The sequence below is a fragment of the Mixophyes fleayi genome, chromosome 11 (genome assembly GCF_038048845.1).
Source record: "Mixophyes fleayi isolate aMixFle1 chromosome 11, aMixFle1.hap1, whole genome shotgun sequence".
In the NCBI taxonomy this organism is placed as follows: Eukaryota; Metazoa; Chordata; class Amphibia; order Anura; family Limnodynastidae; genus Mixophyes; species Mixophyes fleayi.
In genome coordinates this window covers 2997781-3006348 of record NC_134412.1, presented here as the reverse complement: position 1 = coordinate 3006348, position 8568 = coordinate 2997781, and the positions used below count along the sequence as shown (strand labels likewise).

The following is an 8568-nucleotide window of genomic DNA, read 5'->3' as shown; positions in this document are numbered from 1 at the left end:
AAACGCCCCCGCCACGCCCTTACTGTACATTGCCTACGATCCTCTCCGCCACTTCCCTCCCCAGTTCCGCCTCTCAGGATGTAGGCAGTCTTCAGTGTCATTCACAATCAGACATAAATTACATGCAATTGCGTTCATTGACGTAAGCTCTGTTTCAGCACAAGCGTGGGTCTATTTTACTCAAGATACGGAATGCAATCGGACTTACGTCCGAATTTGATTCAGCTCTCTGTATCCGAATCTGACCTCAGCAGGAAATGTCCCCGTAGATGAATAACGCTTCCCATTGACTGGTGCAAGGTTTTCACCCCGGCAGATGCTGACATTTGGTTCCCTATAAAACGTTTGCAGTTGAAAAGTAATCATCATCTCCCGCCTGGATTACTGCAACCTCCTCCTTACCGGCCTCCCCCTCTCCCACCTCGCCCCCCTCCACTCTATTCTCAATTCGGCTGCAAGACTCATCGTCCTCTCACGCCGCTCCTCCTCTGCCTCCCCTCTCTGCCTCGCCTTACACTGGCTCCCCTTCCCCTACAGGATCCCTTTCAAACTCACCACCACTTACAAGGCTCTCTCCCACTCTACTGCCCCTTATATCTCTAACCTCCTCTTCATTCACATTCCTGCCCGCTCCCTGCGCTCAGCCAATGATCGCCGCCTCTCCTTCACCCTTATCACCTCTTCCCACTCTAGAATCCAAGACTTCTCCCGTGCAGCCCCCCTTCACTGGAACGACCTCCCTCGCTCCATCCGTCTCTCTCACAATCTGTGCTCCTTTAAACGGGCACTTAAAATCCACCTGTTCCTCAAAGTCTACCAACCATCACCTAACCCGTTCTCCCCTCCCTCCTCCCAGCCCTTTTCTATCCCTTATACGTCAACTGGCCCCCTTTCTACCCAAGTTTTGTTCACCCTCCCTTAGGATGTAAGCTCACTTGAGCAGGGCCCTCTTCCTTCCTGTGTCCATACCTGTTCTTCTGCTCCGTCCTTACTGCATTAGCCTGCCTGGAGCTTCTGAAGTTTTCGTATTTTTGTTTACTGTTCAGTTATGTTTTACCCTGTATAGTCTACTGTTCGTGCAATGTACGGCGCTGCGGAACTCTTGTGGCGCCTAACAAATAAAGGATATTAATGATAATAATCACTTGACAGCATGAAACATTTGCACATTCAGAATTCCAAGCAGGGTACAATTGCCACACCACACTTTTCTCCATAAATGATTGTGCAATCATTGTGTCACTTTCCATCTGTACGTTAGTGAAATGTCCAACACTAATTATATTTACTTACAATATCCACGATCGTCTCAGTAAGTGACTGGAGAAGTAGCTTAGAACATGACAAATCTTCTTCCCTTTAAATCCTGGCTCAGCAGAAAAACTCATTTTAACATTCAAAGGCTGAGAGTGATGAAGTTCAGGGGAATTCAACACTGAGCACCATTCTCTAGAAACGTTGGTGCCAGCCAGGGCGTACACCCACAATGGAGTCACTCTCAGCACGCTGGAGTACCGCCGGCAGGGGGGTGTATAGGTGTCAGTTGTTCACTCTCACAGACTATTACTATAACACTGGATTATACCGGATGAATGAAGATGAAACTGTACAGATATATCGGGGGCAACACTACGCCCACCCCATAGCCCATTTAGTAGAGCTGGCAATATAGTCTGTGCACTTCGGCCAGCCAAAACGGGGCTATATTGTCTATTTATCATGCTCCATAGTACTGTCATGGCCATATTTTATTTTACATGCCTATTTTAGCGGATAACATTTAACACAAGAAATATATTACAGACATTTAAGATCATGTGAAACTTTCATTTTGTCGAAAAATTGGGATGAAAATTTTGATGATAATTTTCTCCTCCTCCTAACTAAAGATCTTTAATGTCTATGGAGCGATAACAGCACTTGTTCAGGTCAAAGTTGTCGCTTTTAACCTGATTCAAGCTGCAAAAGACGCTTTTAACACTGTTTTTTGGGAATTTAGCTTAAAAAGTAATCAGGACATTAGACAGCAATAGAGATGCTGAGATCGGACGTTCATCTTTCGTGTAGTCACAAGGTCACACGGATACCTGAGAACGGTTCCATCATCAGATACTTTTGTTAAAAGAAGAGATTAGATCCTGGTGGCCCAAAAAAAGATTGGAATCAATATCCCGTCCCTCAGGACAACCAGAAAGTCCCTTCAGAGCCACCAGTTGTTTATTGACACTTTATTTTTGGATAATAAAACCGTCACGTAATCCGCGAGCGTTTCCATGTAGAGGTAGAGATCACGTCTGGAAATATTAATCATCCACCTTAAGGACAATCTGCTGCTCTCGTATCGCAGTCTCGGCACACGTTGTGTCTTACATGACTTTCCACGAATGTGATCATTGAACACGAGCCTGGTCTATATTTTGCCCACATAGCGGTAAAATTCTCTATCATGTCAATTATGATATTCTTCTGTCATCAGCTCCCATTATCTTCTTTCCAGTCCTCGGCTCGTTACTCCTGTACGATTATTACACTCAATGTCCCACAACTTCAGGTTGGACAGTTGGGGTCAATGTTTGAGACATAACAAGTCAACAACCACCAACAAGAAGGCAGATGTTGGAGGCTTGCTACGTATAAACTCGGTTAGCGTTCCTTGGTCAAAGGGTGAAGACGCTAGAGGTCAGGTGGGCGACGAAGTTCTTATTGTCATTTCTATTTGGATTACTGCAGGAAAGAACAATCCCTACAGATCTGTACAGCGGTAAACGAGAGAAATGACAGTGTTAGTATTTCATTACATTTTATATGGTAAATGTGAATTTTTCATTTGTTAATAACTGTTCGGACACTATTTTCTCCTGTGTGTATGACGCTACATTACATTATACTGTGTACGAATAGGGTAATGTGACTTTTATTACTAACACCGTCCAGTCGCACGAATCACTTATTAGATACAATATTCAAACAATGTTATTGTAATGTATCTGTTTTTAGGTGATACATTGTAATCCTAAATAATGAAACTATAATCACAGAGGGGAACAGATTATTAATTGGATACTAAGGGGGGTATTCAATTGTTAGCGTTAACGGAAAAAAACGAGCGCTCAAAAAATCTTAGCGTTAATACGGTAATTACTCGCGAAATTTCAGCTTGAGCAGTGAGCTGAAATTCCGCGAGTAAACTACCGTATTAACGCTTTTCACGCGCAATATTACCGTATAAACGGTAATATTTTTTGAGCGCTCGTTTTTCCCCGTTAACGCTAACAATTGAATACCCCCCTAAGAGATACAGGAAGAGTTAAATAGTGAACATTAGTTATTTATTATAAACACTGTTTCTCGGGATGCGATCAGCTGCTCGATATCATATGCGCCACATTAACCGCAAGCGCAAATAGGGCGTCATTCCACCCACAGGTGAAATCGGCATAGGCAGCAAACGCACCGGGTTTCCGATAGGTGTATGTAGACTTCAGCCAAAGCTGCAGGGAAATACGTGTATAGCCTCAATTAACCTCATTACCAATTATACTCTCTACTATACTAACCCTATTACATGAACACTGGTGTACTTACACATCCGCATTACTTGAGCCGATAGCGGCGTAGGACCACGGCAACTGGCTGACACGTGGCCTGTAGACACACTCCCTGGCACGGCGATGTCTCAGTTGCTGGCGTCGCGGGTGACAACGTCTTGCGGTCATCTACAGGGACGTTTCCGCTGTTTTATGTCAGAAATTAAACACACTCCAAATAATGAAAAATTAACAATACAAAAGAATACATTAAATCCACATACTAAACCATTAGTGTAATGTAGAAAAAAACATTTCAAAATTTCAACCAATAAAAAAAATTAGAATTAAAATATAAGACATAAAAATAATGTCCTTACTGCAGGAAGTTTGTCCGTGTGTGTGTTAGAAAAGCTCGAAAATCTGAGGGGGCTGGGATGTAACTTCAACAAACAAAGAAATGTGTTTTCAAAAGTCATTTTTCAAGGTCAATGGCTGCAGACACAATGGCGTAAGCTTAGCGCAACATAGCTGCACTGTAAATAACAAAGTATACACAATAGTGGTCATGCACTCTGCTAGCGAGAGACACTTCTGCGTGAATCTTTGTAAAACACAATGTTTGCAACCGATGCTACGATTACTTACGTGAATCGTGCAGAGTCGTCAGCCAATCCTCTGTAGTTTATCAGTACTTAATAAAGAACAAGAGGATTTGACCCATTAGAAGATAATTCAGTAGTTGCCAACAGTCCCTAATTTTCCAGACTTGTCCACAAAATTGTCCCTATTTTTCAGAATTGACAACCGCGCAACAAAATTTCCTCTGCATGTTGGATGTAATTCTCACCATCTAATATTATTCACTAGGCTTTATAAAATGCACTGAATAAGAGTATCTACGATACAAACAATCACACTTCAGCAAACACGACATGCTGGTGGTTGTAGTGCTCCAGATTCCACAGTGACAGGATCACATGTTGATGCGCTGGATCAGCAGCAAAAGGATCCTGGAAAATATTATAAAGTGTTGGCAAAGATGTACATTGCTGGAGCTATAGGAAACATCTATCAGATGATAGACATAGATCCCATATAATCCCGGTCTCCGAGCACAAGCCCCATATGGGGTTAGAGGACAATTTATCAATGGTTTCACTTGGTAACATAACATAATACCAGCATGCCGGTGTCATATGATCCACGGTGATCCTGCCATCTGTGCATCACATACCTGCCTCCATCTCTCATGTATAGATAACCTTCATATAGAGGATTATGTCTGGGGATATGTGATACAATACGATCATCAGGTTACATCAACGTTACACCTTCTTCTCTCCTGATCTCTCTAATCCCGGAGAGGTTCCCACAGGACTCTGCCCTCTGGTTTCCGTGAGACCCTCACGCCCGTCGCTGTGGTAGATGTGTCATGGTTTAGGAATCTCCAGCGGGACTCTGGACTGTGACTTAAAACCAACGTAGATATTCTAGAGCAGGAATAGTCCTGCAAACACAAATCACATGATGAACGGTTATTTATCCAGACGTTATAACTAGTGTGTACATCTATGTATGGGATAGTGTGTAAATATATATATATATTGAAAGGAACGCCAAACAAACGATGCTGACACAGATATTCTGAACCACTTTGCTGTAGCTTATTCAGAAATGTGTCAGGGTGGTATAACGAGCAACTCTTGTAGTTCTAGTAATTCACAAAAACTAGGCGAAGTATTTTACACTTCCATGCGACCCTCACTAGTCATCGGCCACTGTCTGGCATTGGTCGACCCGACCACAACACAAGCCCAGCTATTTAAGCTTGAGGCTGCAGACTACCAGAGAAGTTATTAGTCTCTCCCTTAATGGCCTTTTTGCCACAACATCTATCTATATAACAGTTCAGGAAGAGGAAGGACTCAATATATTAATAAAATTTCCACTGTGCAAGGTGCGTAAGCGTAATCCAATTTCCACAGGTTCTAGACAGAACAAATCAGCGTTTCAAAGTATCAATCAAATATATATCATGCCCAGGGCTGTCTTTCCCCCTGGGCACGTTGGGCAGTTGCCCAGGGGCCCCATAGGCAGGGTCCAATTTAAAAAAAACTATTCACCCATGTATCGGGGCACAGCTGTACAGCATGTTTTTTTTAATGTTTAAACACTGATTTTTGTTGCAGGTACCAATAAATATAAACTTAATTTTATTGAAAATTTAAATTATTGTTCCTGTGAGTGGTTGTGTAGGTAGGGGCCCAAGTGCACTGGATTACTTGGGGGCCCATAATGTTGTTAAGATGGCTCTGATCTCGCCTGAGTCGGCCCCATCACCACCTGATCTCCCCCTGATCAGTGACCACTACAAGCAGCATGGAGGGGGGATTTGTTTCATAAGAGCTGCCGCCTTTTTTGAAATGCCAACAGAGGTGAGGTCCCTATTCCTCCAGACTATCCCACCCTGTTCCTACAAATGCCACCACTGTAAACAGGAGCCAGTGCAAGAATTACAGACTTATTATATATACAGTGTTTCTGAAAGGAGGGGCGATCTCGGACCTTGCAATTGCTTGGGGGGAGTGGGGGGCTCACACCCACACACAGGTTCCTTGAGATTTCCTGCTGGCAGTGAGAGGGTTACGACCCCCCCTGGACACCAGCGAGCGGACAGGACCGGTGCTCTGTGTCATACAGACATGTCAGCGGAGGGATGGGGGGATAACCTCACTTTCTGGCAGGATCCCTGGTGATGGGTGTTTGTAATCACCCCGGCACATTGCTGACAGCGGCACAATTCCCCTAATTCCTCTGAATTATCCGAGCGTGTGGGCAGCGCGGCCAATAACTAGGCCCCCAGCGCCCATCACCCCCTGAGCAGCTCTGCTTTGTGTGGATGATTTCACCATCTGGATGGAGACATCGCTGCCTGTTGCCCCCCCCCCCCCCCCACCCTCCCCGGCTACACTGAGGGGTCTTTGTTTCATCTGTTACAAGAGGCACAACAGGGAGCTGGGATTATGTGTTACTGGACAATGGCGGAGAGGCCACGTTCATCACTCAGACTGCTACCTATTCCGTCTCTCCGATACAGTAGTGACATGGATCCAGACATGTGCTCCCCCCATACAGCTTTTAGGGAAAAACAGCTTGAACCGCAGCGTCACCACAACTAAATCCAAGAATATATATATATTTTGTATATTGTGTATGTATATTATATATATGTGTATACAAAGCTGAAGCCACATCTTTATAACACTGATCTAATCAGGGAAAAAAAGCTCAAGTTGCAAAGCTGAGAATATCAGTGAGCATTCTGTGACATCACTGGTCCAGCCCCTGTGTATAAATCCACCGATGTATAGCCCCTGTGCAGCATTTCCATTACCTTAGAACAGGGGTGTAACTAGCAATCACTGGACCCAGAGTAAATTTTTAGGAGGGGCCAGGGGTGTATATCTACCTTCCAGTTCAGTGTAATAATAATTGCAATTCTGCAATGGCGGTAGTTCCGCTGCTGCTTTGCTGGCCAATGACACAAGACATTAATCTGTCACCTGCCTTTGTCTCCTGGAATGATACAGCCCGTCAGCACATTTATTTTATGTTTATTCAAAGTTTGTAGTCAATATAGCATATATAATTTGCTAGAATTGCTGGCATTCATATGGAAAGACAGGTTTGGAGCACACGTGAGCCCCCAGGCCTTATACCTTGCCATCTGGGGTGATCAGCACACTACCTCAAGGGGCAACTAAGGAGGATGTAATAATCATATTGAACTGTGTGATCCGCCGCCCCCCCCCCCCTTCCCTATCTGTATATCGGAATAGAAGAGAACGCAGGCGTCAGTTATCTGTCGGCATCCACAAGAATGACTCCTGCACCAGTTGGCGGATGGAGGACAGACTGGCAGGAACTTGAGCCAGCATCATCCTTACCTTGTGCCCAGTGCAGGCAAACTAGGCATCTGCATAGGGCAGCACAGGGATGTTCATTATATATATTTGTATCTGTTTTGCTACCTGGCCCATTTTCCCCATAAAAGGAGGGGGCGCTGGGCATTGGGGACACAAGCACGTGAGGGACACAGTTGCTCAGTTTGGGCGTTTTCGCTCACAACACAGCACCAGCCGTCAATACAGCCCCATTCTCTGTGAGCACATGCACTTCATTCCCGGAGCCCACGCTCGGAAGACATTTCATAGAGCCACACAGTGCGGCCTATTGTTCATCGGGAGGGGGTCTGTCACTGTGAAATAACATTTTCAGTACTGCAGAAAAACAGATTATACAATGTATAGGTTCCAGAAATGCCACAGGTCTTAAAGAGCACGTGAAGCCATTATTTGACATTAATATATGTTAAAGGTTGTGTATTATTAAGTGGAATAATATAAATGAAAGAACTGCAATGTTTATCCTATAACTAAATATGTCCCTCATGTGGGAAGGGCTTCACAAATTAAGTAGGCAAAGTGTGAGTGACAGCTGGACAGACTTTCTGTGCACAAAATGCACTACATGAATTGGTGGATTAATACACAGGGCAATTCTGCATTACAAAGTGTCCCATGATAATGTATGATATATTACAACTCTGCCACCACAAAGCCCTACAGCACCTGACACTGAATGGTAACAATCCTATTAGAAGTCAGTATAACAGTGACCAGTCCAGAACAGAACACAGGCAGGGAGAGGGAAGGGGGTGAACAGGGCCGCCGAGAGGGGGGGGGAGCGGGTACTATTTACCCGGGCCCGGCCATGCCAGGGGGCCCGGACCGGGCCCCCACCGCTGAATTTTATTTTATTTTTTACACTTTTCTTTATTGCAATTTTTTTTTATTTTTGTCTTCTTTTTTTTTTTTTTTTTCCCGGGGAGGGGGGGGGGGGGGGGCTTGGGGTGTCCGACCCGTCCGTTGGTGGGGGGAGCTAGATAGTTAAAAAAAAAATAAATTTACATATTCACCTGATCGCGCCGCCCTCCCTCCTCTCTGCTCGTTTCACACTGACTGTCGGGCGTGACGTC

At 44.5% G+C, this 8568-nt stretch overlaps 1 long non-coding RNA gene across 1 annotated transcript in view; it reads right to left on the bottom strand.

Annotated features, from left to right (window-relative positions):
* Positions 1 to 1762: 1762 nt before the first annotated feature.
* LOC142107434 (uncharacterized) overlaps positions 1763 to 8568 on the bottom strand; it is an 8872-nt gene continuing 2066 nt past the window's right edge. Inside the window, exons 2-3 of the long non-coding RNA XR_012679960.1 lie at positions 3586 to 3759; positions 1763 to 2751 (exon numbers count right to left, since the gene is read on the bottom strand). This is a non-coding gene — a long non-coding RNA (uncharacterized LOC142107434). The remainder of the gene's footprint in view (positions 2752 to 3585; positions 3760 to 8568) is intronic.